This window comes from Electrophorus electricus, chromosome 7, assembly GCF_041902795.1.
Source record: "Electrophorus electricus isolate QZ-2024a chromosome 7, ASM4190279v1, whole genome shotgun sequence".
Taxonomy (NCBI): Eukaryota; Metazoa; Chordata; class Actinopteri; order Gymnotiformes; family Gymnotidae; genus Electrophorus; species Electrophorus electricus.
The window spans coordinates 13,450,001-13,470,000 of NC_137503.1; the positions used below are offsets into that span (position 1 = coordinate 13,450,001).

Consider the following 20,000-nt stretch of genomic DNA (forward strand, 5'->3'; position numbering starts at 1 on the left):
CACAACTGTTTGTCTCCACTGGCTTGTACAACATTGAGGTTTATCCCAAACCTGCTCTGTAAATATGGAACACCGAAGCTCAGCAAATTATATAATTCAGCTGTTCTCCTAAAGCTTTGATTCTTCTCATCTGTTATTTTATTCAACTTATGCTGTTAGAATGTCATTCCACATTAACCCACACACACAACAGAAAAAGAGCAGCCATCAGCTCTAAGATGTCTAGAGCTCTCAGTGGTTCTGAAAGCAGTAATGCTAAGCCTTTTTGTGTGAGAGAGGTTGGGTGGCTGCAGTGTGTGCTGCTGTCCAAGGTCCTGATTTATCCTCTTCATTGCATGCTGAGTTATAGCCTGGGAGGCATTATCAGTAGATTTAGGCGAGCATCTCGCTCCTCCAAGATGAAAGGCATTCATCTCTCGATGCATTTGCCGTCCTCCTCATTACCATATTCATGAGATTCCATTTGATTATGCCATTTTGTTAATTATCAGCCAAAGAGTTTGATGCTAGCTCAATACAGGGAAAAACTGTTGTTTTTTTAATCTTCTAGTAGGAGGAAAGTGGTGGCCTGATTTGAACATTCAGGTGTTGGTCGGTCATTCATTCATTCATTCATTCATTCAATCAGTCATTTATTTGATGATGCATAAAAATATAGCATGTATTATTTCATCCAGGCTTCTCATAGAGTCTTGGTGATATCTCTTTCTGTAATTCATCATTATTTCCATTAATTGGCATCATTGCCAAAAAGTCTCAACTCTTCCATAGAATGATTAGAGTTGAAAACCTATTGGACAAAGTTAGAAAAGATACGGAATGGTAATTAGGAAGCAGGGTTGGGGCTTGTTTTATGAATGATTTATGAAAGACGTGGTGACAGCTATACTTACAAAGTAACCTCTCTCTCAACCGCATTCAGACACACATGCTACCCCAAATGAGGTGCAAGTTGGAGCTGTAGTTGGCTGAGCAGTGCTTGTGCATTCAGACACCACTGGTACTGACAGACGATGCATGGAATATGTGACATCACAACCAGCATGCTAATGAGCCGTCAGCCAGTGGTGATCAAAGGTGTCAGCTCTCAGCATGGCCTCCCACACAGCCCACGAACATTTCCAAACCACAAATCATCGCTTATTGGCCGCATTCTCCCCGTGTTTCCACTTACATTAGAAGTTGTTTTCCCAAACAGAGACATACTGTTCTTTCAATACTGTGGAAAACAGACTGCTTGCTTTCACAGTGTTAACATAGCTGTATTCATATTTGAACACATGGGACCCACTGGTTTCAAACTCTCTTGTTTGATCCCCAGAGAAGAACGGTAGATTGAAGAGTTGTGCTTAGTGCTTTGTGTCCTAGACATTTGGACTGTCATGGTAAAAATGAACTACTTAACTGCATGATGGCAACATTTCATTCTCTAATCTAGCAGGCTGTCCTGCTATCAAGAAGAAAGTAACCGTGTGTGTGTGTGTGTGTGTGTGTGTGTGTGTGTGTGTGCTTAGGGTAAGTGTGCCCCTCTCCTCTCTCTTTTGCCAGTTGCTGCTTTAGATGCTGCAAAATGTATCAGTGAATATGTATATAAAAATGTCCCAGATTTAGAGCAGCATGCTCCTTTGTTTAATAAACTGTCATTCAGAATGGTCTGTGTAAATAAGGAGTTGGTTATCCAGGGTTAGCCAAACATGAAGAAAAAACCTGTTACACACAAACACACCAAATAATACACATATACAGTGAGGAAAGAGATTAGCTAAAACAGTTGTCTGTGTTCTACCATCCAGGGCTACTGTAAGAATGGACATCTCCTTTTTAAACACAAATATATGTAGTATTTTTCAGAGAAAATAGATTAACAGTAATTCTGAGGTAATTATTAAACCTTTTCTCATAAAACGCCAGGTACAACAAAAGCTATTCACAACTAAATTCTAAAGTGACTCAGTGAAGATGTAATTAGCAAAAGCCCAAATGTTTTTGGTACATTACATATACTTTTATCTTTCTCTCTCTTCCTCTCTTTTTCCCAAGTGTTTGGCCAGGGAAGGACCTGCTCTGTCATATTATTTGATCACAAAACATCAGGAAAGCTAATTTAACCACACCAAAGAGTGCATTTAGTTAATATGCTTCTTAACTATAAGATAATCTCACATAGTAAAATGGAAAAAATCTGGTTCCATTTTTGGTGCTGTCCCTAAAGGCTAATGGTGGAGTTAATAAAGCAGTAGTAGTTTATTATTATATGGCAGTTGATTAACATGGGAGTATGCCAGTGGGTATGTATGGTGTGTGTCTGTGAGAGAGAGAGAGTGACGTACAATAAACTGACAGAATATCTCTTCACCATGTGAAATACTAAGCAGAAACAGATCTTAACCAAGTAAAGACTGAGTGACCTCAGTGTAGCCATAGAAGGGTTACATACAAACCATCTTCACTGCCCAAAGAGAAAAGACTCTGTCGCTGATGGACTGACAGGCTGAGCAGACTGACAAGCTGAGGCTGAAGTGTATTCCTTCCTTGCTTTATTATGAAAACTTCAACAGGAGACAATTTTTACTAACAATTTCAAAAGCTTAAAACAAAATCTTAAAGAAAAGTGATGTGTGAGTGTATACATGTCTGTGCATGTGTGGGGGAGGCTAGTCTAGAAGTGAATAAGTGAGCAGAAGGATGGTGAGAGAGAAAGGTTCAGGATTTGAGTGTTCCTTCAGGATGCATCGAGAACATGGGAGGTGAATGAAGTGGACATTAAAGACACGCAGTATGACTCGGTGGACCCTGTCACCACGGCTGAGCCGAGACACTTCCGTAACCCTCCGCTGTACTGTTTGATTTAGAAACCCAACCACTCGGGTCAGAATCAGACATTCTAATAAAAAAAAGTTGTCAGGGCACATAAATGCACGGCTCTTTTTGGCCAGGCTAAGCTAGACTGTGGTGCAGTGGGGAGGCACCAGAATTAGGCAGTAATACAGGGAAGTTTGGTGCTGTGTACAGGACAGTTGTGTAACAGGAAAACTTTGTTTAGGGTCTCAGAACATGGCAGTGTATAAACAATCTCAATAAACAATATCTATCTGTCTGTGTGTCTCTTTGTCTGTCTGTATACCCTTCTAACTGGCTGTACTCTTTTCTTCTGTTTGAGTGCACACCATACGCTCTGCAGTGCCCCATCATCCCTGTAGTTGCACACGGGTGCACTGAGTAGCTCATTAGCAGCATGTTCGCGGCTGACATTTAGGCGCATAGCGACGGATGCAAGATCCAAGGTACTCAGCAACTTTCACAAGTTTATGCTCCACTCTGTGCCCCTGGATTTTTACATCAATTTATTATTAATTAGTATAACTGGAAAGGGTGGGGTGAAACCACTAATTCCTGCCTTCTGATTCCAGTTACAGTATCCTTAGTTTTTCTATTTTTTTTCTAAGGGAAACCTGCCAGAGGGACTGAAGCAAACAGTGAAGAAAATCTAATTGACTAAAATAAGATGTAAAACCACATTGGACATTTGTAACACTTGGGTCTATTTATGACTTTTCTGCACTACTAAAATTACATCTGGAGCAAACATCCATGTGCCAACTAACTGTGTCCCCCAGCGGAGAGTGGTTGAGATGCAGACACACACACACACACACACAGAGATACCCACGCACACACACACTCTTTGTGCAAACTGTTTGCCTTTCTGTCACCTGTAGTTGGCAAGGCCCGTCTGGACCGGAATGTAAAACTCCCTTGCCCTCCTCTCCTCCCTCTGCTCACAGGAGGAACTAAAGAGTGTTTCCCCAGCATCTGGAGATGTTATACAGACATGGTGCAGACACTGGGGACAGCTGGGCTCCTCTCACTTCTGTGTCTCTGCTCACTCGTTTCAAACCTCCGCATGACTGCTCAGAGCCTGGCAAGGAGAGTAGGCACAAGTGGGATAAGTGAGAAGTGTGTGTGCGTGTGCGTGTGCGTGTGTGCATGCGTGTGCGTGTGTGTGTGTGTGTGTGTGTGTGATTGTATACTGCCTTGCTGTTCACTCATGCCTCAATAACTGTGTGTGTGGCAGAATTCATGTATGACTTAAAGAGCACCACTGAGGTCTCTGGGTTGTGTGTTTGCATCAGGGGGCCCACACAATCACAAGCCTTTGACTGCATAAGCATGTGGTTTTTCCACGGCCGGCATTAGGGTTTGTGCCTGTTAATCACGATTCTTTTTTTTTTTTTTTTTTTTTTTTTTTTTTAATCCTTATTGTGTTTGTGCATCTTGTGTGTAAAAAATACTCACTATATTGGAATTCCAGAATAGTCTGATTTCTAAGAAAGTATGATCAGTGCATAACTGGTGCTTTGTGGAGGTAGTTAGATGAAATGTGGGTGCCAAAGGAGGGTGGTAAAACAGAAGGATGAAAGATATTGGAGTGTAATCAAATGAGTGCATAGGAATTGAGTATTGTGAAAGAAAGAGTGTGAGAGAGGGATCAGACTCTGGCCTGACCACAATCGCTGCCAAACTCTCTGTCAAACTACACACACCCAGTCACACACAAACGCGCACACACACTCCCATAAGTGCGCGCACACACACACATACACACACACACACACACACATACATACATATATATATATATATATATATATATATATATATATACACACACACACACACTTAAGATCTGAAACACCAGTCTCCTAATTAGACAACTAGTGGTGAAGCTAATGCTAATGGCAGCTTACTATAAATAACCACATGAAACTATACATTAGCCATGACGACCAGAGGCTCAGCGAGTGAAGGAGAAACAGCCTGTTGTTGTCAGTGTGGTAGAGAGGGCTCTCTTTGTCGTGATGACTGTGTGGAATCTAATCTTTTCATACCAGCACGTCTTAGCAAGTAACTCATCGCTCCAGTACTGTGTGTGTGTGTGTGTGTGTGTGTGTGTGTGTGTGTGCGCAGTTGAACAGTAACTGTCCATTTGCGAGCTCTAAAAATGAAGTGATCTGTTATATGCATGGTGCATAATAATGAAATAATGGTACAACTTTTAAAGCATTATTTGATTCATGTGAACAGTGCTCTCTCTCTTTCTCTCTTTTTTGCCTGAACTGCTTTGTGGATGTAGCTAGAAAACTAGACTTCTCCCCATGTGCATGACTGCCAACACTAAAATCTAATGCTGTGTGCTTTTACATGGGGGGCAGGATGCCGTGTCGGGGGCCTAGTCATGCGAGATGTCGGAAGGACAAGCATACACGGATAGACACGGCCAAGTGGCATGGATCATACACAGGAACAGATGAACACATACAAGAATATGAGCTGGACATCCACAAGTCCAGATGGGACGAACCACAGAGAGTGGTGGAGAACAACAAGGCTAAGATCATGCGGGTCCTCCGGATCCAGACACATAAGCAAGCAGTGGTGAACCAGACATTGAGATAGTAAATGAAAAGTTGTCATAGTTGAGGACTGAAAGCAGAAAAAGAGGGAACACCAGGGTTGTACCAAAGGGTGATGCTGGGTCCAGCAGATCGCAGGACCCATCATCAATCTCAGGCCAGAAGAGTGCAGTCCAGGGAACAGCAAATATACTGCACCACTCCCAGACTTCTGGTAGAAGGCCTGAGTGTGAGAGTGACGAAAAACTGTAGAATGAACAGTCAAATCACATATAGAAAATAACACAATGTACGACAGAGACCCAAGGCACAACAGAGGGCTGTTGGTTAACTATCCCAATTTTCCTCTAAATGCTTAGTGGATGCTTTTTTAATCTTTAAAAATGTAGAAACCTCTAGTCTCATTCAGTTAAGATGGAGAGGCTGCATACAACAAATAAATGAATATATACTTTGTGTGTGTGTGTGTGTGTGTGAACTCTGTTACACAGAGCAGTACATATTAGTGAGAGCAAATCAACAGACAACAGGGTGATCAGTCTCTGCATAAATAGATTCACTGCACAAATCCATCCAAAAAGGATGGATGTCGTGATGGAAGGTTTTGGTGATAAAGTGCTTTAAAGGCAACACCCAAACTTTTCACAAAATATAAACCTGTTCAAAAGAGCTTTGTTTAAGAAGTTAACTGCAGTGAGGAGTCTCATGTGAATAGTGAAAGTGTTTGGCAGAAAGCAAGTTGTAAATAAATAACTACAGAAGTAACTTGGAGGTGTCCCAAACCTCAAAGAGCCCTATCAAGTACTGATAGTATGCTCGGCCTACAAGTGAGGGATCATTTCCACTATTTATCCCTTGCCTCGAGTGCTCTACCTTGCTCCCTTAATGCTTCACTCCAAGCACCGATCAATATCCTCTGTCTGTGCCCATCCGTGTTTGTTGAGCTTCAGTTCTTGTGTTGAAGATTTTAGAGGGGTTTTTTTTTTGGCTTCCGGTTATCTTAAGGCTGAACCAGTTTTGCTACCTTTTCAAATGTGTAAATGCCATTTCTTTAACTCCTAAAAATTTTTGGTACAATTATGTTATTACAGTTCTTATTTGAAGTTCTAAAGGGCTTTTATGTCAGTGCTCTCTTAAGGGATGGACCATCTTTTATGTCACATTTTGTCCCATGAATTTCAATGGGCAAAGTAAAGTAAGTACTGCACTTTCACAAATGTACAATTTTCCCAGTGTATGAACCATACATTAAAAAAACACTTTTCAACAGCAGCTAAAATTAAATTTTCTCTCTTTGATATGTAATGGGTGAATGAACTTTAGAGTTTGGAGCAAGGGTACCAAAAATCCAGAAGATTCCATCTGAAAACCAAATTAGGAATGTAGAGATTGTGTGACTTTTGTATGAGACTGATGTGTAACTGGACGGATACCTATAACTCAGGGTAACCCCGTCCTTCTGTATGCAACTGATGGGTAACTGGAAGGATAGCTATAACTCAGGGTAACCCCGTCCTTCTGTACAAGACTGTAACTATATGGATAGCCATCACGCTGGGTACAGGGGCAAAGTGACAAGCCCTCCAAAACAAGCCTAACGCTAGATTTCTCCATCCATTCTGGCTTCAGGCCCTCAATGTAAAAAGGCATATTGCTTCAGCATTCATGCTTCTAGTGGAAGATGCTGCACAAATGAAGCCCCCAGCCTTCACCCACTTTGGAGAGAAGAAGAGATTGCCGACATCAAATCTTTCTGCTCTCCAGCATGTACTAATCCCTTTATTTCTCCAAGGGCAGTTGATCCAACCCACACTTCCTCCAGCCAGCCGCCTCCCTCTGATCAGAGATTATAAAAAGACAACACCTAGTAATCCTGCTCATTTCGCTCCGTGATCTCTGGCTGAAGTGACCCTTTCCAGGGTCGGCTTCGACATGTGCACATGTACCCCTGTTAATCGCCGAGGGCTGAAGGGATCCAACCCCCCATGATGCTTGATTTCAGCACTCTGTCTAAACCGACTGGTGACCATATGCAGTATCTGCAATCTTTTGCACTAGAAGTTAATGTCCTTTAATGCTGATCATGGAATTGGATCGATGCAGAGGGTATTCAGTCGATGAGGTCCAGGTCCTACAGATTTTTCCATCCTCCCTTAACCAAGAAGTCAAGTGTCCAACCATTAATGTACTTTACTGTCCAAACGTGGACCAGATACGGATTTAAGGGCCAAGTATAAATACCACAGTTTCACTAGACAGAGTTAAATCCTGTCTAACAGAAAAGTATTATGTGATCTCACTGTGTGTGTGTCTCTGCCCTTTGTGCACTTGTGGGCTGAATGACATGGGCTTTCATCATTAATGTACCCACAGAAGGTAAACACAGTAGACCCTCATTAGACAGAAAGAGAGAGGGAGAGGGAAAGGTTGAGAGACAGAGATAGAAAGAAACTGAGAAAGAGAGAAAGAAAGAGAGAGCGAGAATGAAGATGAAAAGAGCAAATGGAGATTTAACCTTCCATTTCAACAGTCTTTGTCTACAGTGAGCCTGGATGTAAATGTTTTAGCTTTTTATATTTATTTTGGAGCTTTGCAATGCTAATGTTTCTGTGAACTAAGGGATATGAACACAGATGATGTCATCCAAAATGTAACATAAAATGCCAGAGGCATATGGAATCAAGATGGTGCCCAAGTAATCCCTGAGACAGTTCAGAAAGCCAATAACACATGCCAGAGCTGTAGTGAGCAATAGGCGATTCTTCGTTCTAGAGCATATTTGCTATGCACTCACACTAACAAAGCTTTGGAAGTTGTTAGGCTTGAGTTGTTAAGAAGAGAGAGAGGTAGAGAGAGTACACCATGACCTCTGTGTGTGTGTGTGTGTGTGTGTGTGTGTGTGTACCCAGACCTGGGTGGTGGTGGTATAGCCTTTGTCTTCTTGTCTTCTTGCACAGTCAGTTGCCATGGCAATGTGACTCTGCATTCCTTCTCACCTGCTGTTTTTATCAATCCTCACTCTGGGTGTTCTCTCTCTCTCTCTCTCTCTCTGTCTTGCATTCTTCTGTACCTTCCACTTTGGATGTCTTGCCATTCCAGTGTAGCCATTCATGACAAATAATAATGCCAAAACAAAGCAGTATGAAACACAGCACACAACACCAGTAGATAACAATCATAGACATATTCCATTAAACATTTTCTCTTTCATTTTAACGCATGTGCCCACAGTCTTGTTTAAACATGTTTAAACTATCATGGAGCACTAATTGGCCACATATTATTTGGGGGAATAGTTAAAGGACCCACAATTACCATTCTGGTTTATCACCAGCTGTTTAGGACTCAGCACACTAGCTTTGCCTTGGAATGATCCCTAATGACCTCAAGAGGTTTTTTGCATGGTGCCATCAGCCATTTGTGCTGTCCCTGTAAAGAAAGAGGCCTGAAAAGAGATCACATCACAACACAACTCCTACTTTACAGAGAGCGCCTTTAATATGCTTTAATCTAGAGAATGTGTGATAATGGCTAAATAAATGTGAGGTTGTGTGTGTGTGTGTATGTGTGTCTGTGTGTGTGTGTGTGTGTGTGTGTGTGTGTGTGTGTGTGTGTGTGTGCTACAGACCAGCACTATATACTGGACACCTATATCCTTGATCATATACATGCTTATTGCACTGAGCATACATGCTCCATTAAGCAGCCCTGCCCTTACCTCAGAGTATAACACACAGACACTCATAGCTAGCTCAGTGGTGACAGATTCAGCATATGATTTATGACACTGTGGACCCAACAAGTCTGTTTTCCAGTGTGTGTGTGTGTGTGTGTGTGTGTGTGTGTGTGTGTGTGTGTGTGTGTGTGATGAATTCTGCATTTTATGATGTATTATCTTTTCTTTTCCAAGTTTGTTCTGTGTGTTTTTACATGTGTGTGCATGTGTGGTACAGGTAGCTCTCCCTCAGGTCTCAGACAGTCAGAAGCTTGGAGACCTGGCCTGGGGCATGGATTGTACTCACTGGGGATTGTGGGTAGAGCTGTCTCTAAACGCTCTATTTCTTCAGCCTTGTTTCCTAGATTTAGCCATTACAGATACAAACCTAGAACATGTGCAATAAGAACACCACACATTACACCATGCCCTATATTTGCTTCCACTGACATTATTCTTTAACCAAAATTCTCCACTTTACTTCATGGTCTATATTGATATCTATATCAGAGATCTGGAATAAATAAGTAAATCAAATGAGTCATTTGTCCATATATGTGACTTCAGCTGTTACACTGTGAACAATGCAAATTTATTATAATTTTTGTAAAAGTCCAGCACTTATCAGCATTAGGACTGAACAATATTGAATTGCACAAAAATACAACTCAGATCCTTCTTAAATATACGACATTCTATTGATTGAGGTCCAGATATTCAGTCATAGTCTGACTCTGTGTACTGCAAGTAACACACTCTGACATGATCTGAAACGCTTTTTATGGGAGCTTGTAACATTTCTTTGCCTTCATCCCCCCACCAAAAATGTGTTATTACAAGGCACCTCCATCTGTCCAATTGATCCATCTTGATGACTTTGTGCGCGTGTGTGTGTGTGTGTGTGTGTGTGTGTGTGTGTGTGTGTGTGTGTGTGCGCATATTGAAGGGGAACACTTTCAATATGTATTCATAGAACGGTAATGTTTAAAGGGAAGAGTGAACTGTAGTAGGTAAAATGTGGCCATGTGATTAAGGCTGTGGTGTTGTGTCTTGTGAGCAACCTTGGCAGTACCACATATTGACAGAGAGAGCAGGAGAGGTGCAGTGAGAGAGGGAGAGGGTGAGGGACGCACGGAGAGAGAAGGAGAGAGAGGCAGCCCTCGTGGTTGCCAGATCCCTGTAACGGCAGTAAACGTCATTGCTCTAAGTAGGTCAGGCTGCAGGTCCTGCAATGAGGTAGCGTGGTGTGGGAGAAGACTGTGTGCACTCATGATGTGTGTGTGTGTGTGTGTGTGTGTGTGTGTGTGTGTGTGCTCGCAATGTTTGTGCTTCTCAAATTGCACGTCACTTTACATGGCCCAGTAATATGGACAATAAGACAAATGTGTCGGAATGAGCTTCCAGCTTCACTGTCTCACACTTCACACAGCAATGGTGCTGATCTGCTGAAAGGCTGTACAGTAGAAAAGGCGCCATGTCGGAGAAGGCCTCCAACATGCCCAGCTGTCACCTCCGTGACTTTGCCATCAAATTGTTCCATTTCCCTCTCTACAGAGAATATAGCTCTGAATTTAGACTGACAACTCTGCACCACACTGCTCCTCCAGAGAAAAGAAGAATGTGAGAGACCGACAGAGACAAAAAGAGAGGCAGAAAGACACAGATTTAAAATGGTTGTGTTTTGTTGTCCACAACTTTTTTTCTGCAATATAAAACATCAGTGGCTGAGCTATGCAAACACAAATCTGTTTTTTAGCCAGGAAGACTCTGGGTATGGGGCTCTGTTACTCAGACACATATGATCAGTTGCTCTTTGCACTTACTATTGGTCGCTTATGTGCTATTTCTCCTCTTTTTTTGTGCAGAGACAGTTAACACCATGGGAAAGATTATGAAATAGATTTATTCGTGGTTATACAATACCTTGGCAGAAGCTTGGCAGAGCAAATTGTTGTTGTGCTTCTGTAATTTTCCAAGCCCACATCTCTGCATTTTAATTTGTTTACTGCGAGTGTCCAAGTCTTGTGTGCAAAATTACAACGAAGAAAAAAAAATGGAATTGCAGGATCCAAAAAAAGTGTTAATCTTTAGAACTCTGTAAATATTCAGATGTATTATCTGTGAAACTTACAATAGCAGTGTGTCACAAGGGCACTTTCTGAAGGACATTTCCAGGATTAGATTCCTTAGAGGGTCCAGACTTTATGGAAATATGACAGAGGTTGAATTTGTGTGTAGTTATGTGTGTGATGCAATAGGGCAGTTTTTTTGAGAATCCTTTGTCATTGTTATGTGTAAATAAGATGACTAGCATAATTCCTGTTTAAACAGATCTTGGTCTGTAATGAGTAAATTCTCAGACACAGAATATACGGTCTGTTAAATGTAGGCAAGATCATGCAAACTCTGTGTAAATTGATCTGACAGCCTTATTGACACATTCAAACAGCTACTTTTCTAGTTCCCACACACCTGTTTAGACCCTGTGTAGCCATAAACCTATGTTTCAGAGAAGTTATTAAGATGTTTTATCTTTTATAGTGCAGTATAGGTTACCGTTAGAACTTAAAACCAACAACCTGGGAAATAACATTCATAGCAAGCCTTGTAACAGTTTTTTTTTTTTTTTTTTAATAAATAAGGTCTATGTACAGCACACCCACTAACACAAGAATCGCTGATATGTTTTTTGGTATAAAATTGAAAAAATTATAGTTGCAGCATTGCAGTGAAGCCTTGAGTAAGTATCAAAAATACAATATAAACTTCAGAGAAAACTATATGGTAATTTTTCAGCCCTGTAACTGCGGACCTATAAAAACCTATGTTTATGCTGGAAAAGCAATTGTGTTGAGTAACTTCTTCCCCATTACCTCCTCTGCCGACATAATACACAATACACAAACACACCCCAACACCACCCGTTCTGCCTATATAACATACACACCCCTACACCATTTACATTTACATATAATGTCTATATAATATACACAAAACCCAACACTACCCCTTATGCCTATATAATGCACACAAATCCAACAACCCCCTCTGCCTGCATTATTTAATTATTTAAAATGTAACTTTTTTAAAATCCTCTCTTATGTTAAATGGCCTTGGTCTTGAATCTATTTCCTTTTTATGACATAAGCACATTTCATTATTAATGGCTTGTAAAGTGACAAGAGTTGGCTATATCTGTTATGCTCTGCTCTTCAACTCCTTCCACTCTCCGCCGGCATCCTTATGACCTCCAGCTCCGCCCCCCTGCACCTGTTCTCCATTACCAGCTCCCTTTAATTACCTCTGTAGTCTGCATCTCTCAACTACAATTGATTCTGAGCCTTTGTTGTTTGCGTTCTTCCTGATTGCTAGTAATGTTTGACCTTGCAGTTTGTGGCTCGTAAGCGCAGACCTACTGTTCTCTAGTAGCATGTTTGTTTGGTGATTGACGTTAAAATGCCTGATTCTGCTTTCAATTTCACAACAGTAAATGTGTCTGTTAATGTATCTAGTGTCCCTCATTCAAGATAGCTTCACCATCTTGCCCATGGACAAGGACGCATAAAAAGAAGAGAAGGTCTTGGAGGAGCTGGGTGCCCAATCAAATGTCTCGTCTCTTCCTGAGTTTTTAGTTGAAATAGAATACTACTGCTTTGCTTTCTATTAGCCACTAATTACAGGCTTATGTTTGTGAGATTTTTCTTACAATCCTCAACAGGGCAAAAAGACCTGTCAAATCTTGCAGTAAACCATATTTCATGTATTTCCGGGCTTACTCTAGTTGTTTCTCAGTCTTATATGAATGTCAAAATAACCTTATAGATTACTTCCCTGCTTTTACATCACAAATTAGCACAAGTGTAATTTTGGCCGCCTGTTCTGTCAGCTGCTGACGTGTGTTTACTGCCCTGATTGGAACATGAGGCAGTCCGCTTTTGGATGACATCTGTCCTTGTGAGAGCCAGGCTCAGGAAGCCGGAATTTCAGAGTGTCTGCATACAGGCACTGTCTCTTGAGACTGTTGTGTCTTTCCTTGACTAGGTCATAGAGTGCTTTTATTCAGCTTGTTCTTCTTAACACCACACGGACACCTATACACACACACACACACACACACACACACACAAACGCATGCACGCGCCTCCAAACACACACACAAACACACACACACAATTACCCAGAATTTTCCTGGCTGCTCTGCTCCTCTCTTGCTACCAGGTCTCATGGGGAGCGCATCAGGCATTAACTTGTTGCTGGTGGAGAGCCAGAGCAATGCATCAGAACAGTCCTGCAAATCAAACACGCCCAGCTGTGGTGATAAGCACTAATCTCTCTTATGAAGTAAAGAGACTATTCTTGTGTGTTGGGCAGCTTTACTGCAACTCTAAAGTGGAAAATGCTTCTTCTTTTATACAGTTTTCTGGAGCTACCTCTCCTAACATGTGTCTTGTGGCCCAACATGATTGGTCTAGATAATTCAGGAGGTTATGCACGAATACATGCTTGAGTATACATTAGCTAATGACCATTAGAAAAACTTGTCAGTGGTGGAGAGGTCCTCATGTGCATAGCATGATCAAACCCCAAGTCTACCTCTCCCTTCCCATAACACTCTGCCTGATTAGAAATAAACTACATTATCTGACTTGAATACAAAGAAGCGTTATGTGCAATAATTCAAGCATGCAGGTGTCTGAGGAAATGAAATGCATCTGTATGCGAGGGAGAGCGTGCTTCTGCTCCTCAGGGACTGACATGCACATCACGCATAATCCCTTTGTACTTTCTTAGACTATTAAAACTGTTTTGGTGCTTAGTTGGTCAGAGGATTCAGGCCAAGATCAGATATGATGGCATTCTAATACATCAGCATATGAGGAGTTCCCTAGAGATTCTGGTAAGTGACGTCAGCTTCGTCTAGTTCAGTGCGGTCGGGCTTATCACTAGTCGCCCAGGCCCTGTGTGGTTCCAGCCCGTATGTACAGCTGTCTTTTTGCTAATGTGTAGTCTGGAGTACAAGAAGGGGTTTATAATTTCCCTCTGAGTTACTGATGGTACAAAGATTCACAATGCTTCAACTTACTAGAACTTTATGAAGCTAACATTCCCTCTGTGAACCTGTGGCCCTTTCTCTTCAGCACGTTTCTATGCAAGGGGCTCTGTGTGTGTATGTTTGTATTTGTGTGTGTGGTATATTATCTCTTCAATGTATTCTTTTGCAAGGCAAGGGGCTCTGTTTATGTGTTTGTGACTCTCAGTTCATGTTAACACCTAGAATTTGGAGTGTGACAGAGAGAGAGAGAGAGAGAGAGAGAGAGAGAGTGTGTGTGTGTGTGTGTGTGTGTGTGTGTGTGTGTGTGTGTGTGTGTGTGTGTATGCGTGTGTCCTTGCCTATTCTCTGCAGGCACCATCCATCACCACCACCTCCACATACACAAAAATGTCACATAGTCACATGAAGTGCATTCTCCATATCCTGACAACTTGAGCTTGACTGAATTCATCTGCAGATTGCCTCATACTGTTAAGCTTGGCATTGATGACCAAGTGTTCAAGCAGGTTTCTCATTCAGCCAGTTAGGCTGAGCTGATCTCTAGGTGACACATATATTTAAATTTTGAATGTATATGGAATGTTCTTAGAGATACTCTCTGTATCTCCCTCCCTTTCTCTGTCTCTCCGTAATAGTCTTAGCAAAGGTCAAGGGCAGGCAAGAACATGACAAATGTCTGATCTCAAAGCTACATCTTACAGGCTGAGGATGCCTGACCAGCCCAGGCTGGTGAAGACATAGAGGAGATGCATAAAGAAACTGACCTTCACAGAAATGTTACTAGAAATTAACATAAAATGAGCACGGCAGTATAATGCAAATGGTTTTGTGTTAATCAGTTCCTCATAGCTTCCATTCATTGTCAGCTTTGTTAGTATTTTTGTTGTATCCCTTTAAGTTTGCTGGTGCTTACTGATCAAACAAGGAGTTCTCCCTGTTGGTGGCACTGATCTCTCTTGTTTCCCAGCAATTAGGGTTAACATGTTTTAGTGCTAATATAATGTTAATATAATTAACTACCTTTTTGTTTTTCTGTGGCTCAGTTAAGGAGTCAAGCAGGTTGAGGGCTGAGCGTATGTGTGAATGGACACATAGCCTTAGTTTTAACTTTATTTACTGGGTGACGGATACAGTGGCTACTAATGTGACATAACCAGCACTCCAATATAGAATTCTGGTTTGTTAGCAAAAGCCAAATATGGGACATTAAAGATTTATCCATTGCAAAAAGATATTTTGGGTGTGAAAAGCATGAAGCATAAAGAACAATGCAAAGAAGTGTAATAAGTAGAAGACGTGAACATGTGGTCAGCTGCTGTAGCAATGAGGTTAAAGAGCTTATCTCCATTCAGGGAGGAAAGAAGAAATCCAAAGACAAAGGATAGGAGCTGTCAGAAATTTACAGTCATTTACACAAAAATCACAACAGTGCTGGCAAAATAGTTTGAGGAACTGAAGTGGGCCTACAGAAGATACCTGAGAAAAGTAAAGAAATGCACAAACACTAGAATAACCAGCCATCAACATTTTGGACTAGAGGTAAACAAAGCTCATGTTCCCTTTTAATGACGGCCATGTCCACTGACATTTACAATGAATGTCTATATGAAATGTGGCATAGTGACTGACCTAGGCTTCAACCATATACAAAGATCACCTGTTTGGTATAAAAAGGATCCGACATAGGTAAGACCCGTGTGGCAGTACGTGTAAAACACAGGTTCTCAGTTTAAAATATGTGCTGGTTTCCACAGATAGTGTAGTCAGTGGCCTCTGAACCCTGAACATACTGCTCTCATGTAAACTACTTCACACAACATGAAGTCTTTGAACCTCCTCCTTTGTTTTATCAATTTAGTGTATCGAATTTGGACTGCCTAATTAGTGTGTTACTAGAGCCCCTTTTTTAAGTGGCAACAAAGCTCTGAAGACCACATAGAGTCTCATCAAAAAGAAAAAGCAGTCCAGAAAGTTGTAGGTCAAAACCAGACATCATCGATCACCATCCCTTTTAACAAACACGCTTTCAACTTCTGTGCCTCTTGCTGAACAATTGTTCCTTTGCAGACATTCTTACAACAAATGCTAGTTGATGTTTTTCATCTGCTTTTGTAGGCATCCCAGTGTAACCGAGATGAAAGCCAATGCATTTTACTCACAGTGTAGCATGAAAAAGCCTGTCATTTAGGTGTCCTTGAAAGGTACACTTCAATATTCAGTGTCTTTGTTTTGGTCTTATTTGTGGAGCATCTTTGATCTTAACCACCTCTACAGCCAAAGCATAAAAACATAACTTCCACCAGCCACATAGTAGTTTATTTACAATATTTATTTACTGAAGCATGAATCAGACCACAAAAGCATAGGGGTCTAAAAAGATCAGTTATTTATTTCAGCATTGCCCTACAGTGAGGAACAATTACAGCTGCTTAATTACCAGGTGTACATCTGGAGTGGCTACTAGTATGATTTTACATAATGTTAGAGAACCCCCCCTGCCACCCCCCCCCCCCCCCACACACACACACACAAACACAAAGACAAACAGGGAACAGATGCTGCTTGTTTAGATTAGATCAGAGGTGAATGGAGACCATGGGACAGTGTGTAGAGGAATGTTATTAGGTCCTGTCTTACAGATCCTACATTTCTTAAACATGTGTGCCTTGTGACTTATCCCCTCTCTCACTCGTTACACCCATATACCCCACTGTTCACACAGATTAAAAGACATAAACATGAGACATCACACACACACACGCATGCATTAACCATTTGTGTCAGCGATGTTCTAAAAGTCCTAGAATATCAAGAATATAGGAAAGATATCTACTTCTCAGGTAATTTTGGCCTAAGCATAGATTGTCACCCAATCAAAAAGTCTTTCAGAATATTTCAGTTTTAAATATGCCATTCTGAGGTGTATCACAAAGTCACACAGGGGTCATAAATACTGACTTGAATGTATTCAGGTCAGTATTTATGGCCTTTGTGTGACTTTGTGATACACCTCAGAATACACCTGTGTGGCTTATGACCTCTGAATGTGAAGCATTATATTTAACACATATATTTAGTGTCCTGTGGTATTTGCATTTGGACATGTGCATGTTCTCTCTTGTATTGCTTTTAGTGGTGGAGGGGTTGGAGTATGCCTTGGGTGTTTTTAATGGACAGGGCATTTGAACAGGGTAGTCTAGGCAGCCCTGTGGTTGCCCATTTAAATGTTTTAATCAGATTGACAGTCGTTGATAGATCACAGGCAAGGTTAAAATGGCTCTAAATCATATAATGAGAACAATACCAGAGCTCACCTTTCAGAACTTTGTTTTTGACAATTACATGGTAAAGGCTGAAATTCAACAGAATTTCTATTCTCATGTATGTTTTCCGCATCACTGATCTAGTAGTTTGTGAGTGAGTGAGTGAGTGAGTGTTCTCTCATGTTTAAATCTTTTAATCTGTGTGAGCATAGTGTTCATGTATTATTCAGAATGGACACTATAGCACAACTATAGCCAAAACAGAAGACTGCAACTCTGAACAAGTGAAACTCATTGTTTTTACAGTGATTTTACAGTGTTTTAACAGTTATTTTAGTTTATCTTTTCAAAGTCCACACCTTCATTCGTTATAGAAACCCGAATGCCAAAGTATTGTAAATTAGTTAATTAAATAATTAAGACTTTATCTTACATCACTACAAATGTGGTCTTAAATCACCCACTAATGATCAGGCCAGTTTTACATATTAAGTATCACATAATTTTCAGGAAAGGACGTGTGTCATGATAGGCTGCTTGGGATGGTAAACAGTATCTCAGAGAATCTGTATCTGGGAGAAATAGGCTCTGTGGAGATAATGACAGCAGGGCCTCAGTAACTTTTTTTTTGGCAGTGTTTGAAGTGACAACAGCAGTTCATTGTCTGACAGAATAAAGAAGAGTCTGTCTCTCTCTCTCTTTGTGACTGGCTCGGAAGCAAAAACAATGAAGTATCCTGAGAGTCTGGGTTTGATGTGACAGCTTCAGTGCATTCACCTAGAAGCAGCGTCCAGGTCCTCTGCCATTAGCCTCTACAGAGATAAGAGAGAACAGGGTAAGCGTGGAGAAGACAGAAAGTGAGACAGATTGTAAAATTATTTTATCTTTCTGAAACAAACATTTCTAAGACTAGGGAGGAGGTGGAGCCAGAGGAGGAGGTGGAGTCGGATGAGGATTTAGATGGAGGTGGAGTCAGAAGAGGATCGAGCTGGAGGTGGAGTCAGATGACAACTGGTGGACAGATGCTGTGGAAAGAGCAGAGCTCTTCTTCCTTTTCATGTGCATGTTTGAATTTGATGCCACTCAAATTGGCACACATACAAATCACTGAAAGGCTAAACTGGCCAAGATGTTAGTCTTGCCTATGTTCATTTTGCCATTGATCTGGTAGATCTCTTTCACATGATATGGTCCTGTAAAAAGTTGAGATTTTGCAAAAGGAGAGATTTGAGGATTTTATTTTTCCACCATTTCTTCAGTTTTTAACAACCATCTCAAGGTTTATCCCCTCATGGCTATTTTTGGCATTTCTTCTGATCCTACTATCTATAGGTCTAGAGAACTGGATGCTATTGACTTTGCCCTTATTTTGGTGAGGAAGAGAACACTGATCAGCTGGAACTTTACTGCTCCCCCCACTTGCTCCCTTTGGCTTTACAGACGTGGCATTTTAGCTGGAGAAGAAAACTTAGAGCGTCTAAAGCTGTTTTAGTGGTATTGGCAGCCTTTCATTGGTCATTTGAAGAACCTTCCACAACTGTCACATTGGTATGGATGATGTGGACTCTCTAGCAAAATTTTTCCAGTCCCATTTTGCCTTGGAGAATTGGAAACAAATGAGTTAAACTTGGTGATGACAATTTGTAACTGAGTTTGTATAACCAATCTGTGATTTATGTCTCCAATTAAAAAAGAGAAAGACAGCGAGCATGCAAAGGGGATGGTTTGGTCAAGGCTTGTTTGATGTGATGATGTAATACAATATTGCTATGATGTAATGCAATATTGATACAATGATGTAAAGTGTACAACAGGTATAAAACTATATTTATAAGCAGTGGAATGCTCGATGAATTGTAAGTGTTTCATTTTAGGAGGATATGGGCTTCTTGATTTCATGTTTTGTCTGTAATTGATAATATGGATAATACATAATATAATTATTTGATAGCCAATACAATTCCTCTTGTACTAATTGCTAAAAAATAATCTGATATTCCCAGACTAGCCTAATTAAACATGTGTATGTGTGAGTGAGAGAGCGGGAGAGAGAGAAAGAAGCATACAATTTTGTAGGACTGTTAATGAGAAAAAATATGGGTGTGTGTCTCAGAGGAATGATGGGAGAATCACCAATCAATGGTTTCCTGTCATCCAGAGTTATGACTGCAGTGCAAATACAGAAGTGAGCCTGCAAAAGCACACCTGCTGTCAGACCTAGAAAAGAGCTATTCTGTTCCTCTGTCTACACAGGCTTTGGGCCTCAGGCCATTCTGACACTTGTCTTGTGTAGCACGTTGTGATGGAGTAGTTCACAGGGCTATATGAATTACTGAGGTCTTGGAAAGGGCGTGCACGTTTTTTTTTCGGGGGGAGGGGGTGGTTGGCAGGTCGGCACTCGGTATGTCCCCTAAAGCCAGGTCGAAGGTCAAAGAGCAGTCACGCGTGGACGTGTTCCAGAAGGCGTGGGTTTAAGTTTCTCATGAGAAGAGGTTCGCTCCATTTGCGTGAAACCACAGAACGGGAGAGGTGACTGAAGGTCTCTAATATCCTGC

General features: G+C 41.2%; 1 protein-coding gene across 4 annotated transcripts in view; it reads left to right on the top strand.

Annotated features, from left to right (window-relative positions):
* Window positions 1-20,000, top strand: part of slc12a5a (solute carrier family 12 member 5a) — a 113,172-nt gene that overhangs the window by 50,084 nt on the left and 43,088 nt on the right. The gene's annotated exons all lie outside the window — the stretch shown is intronic.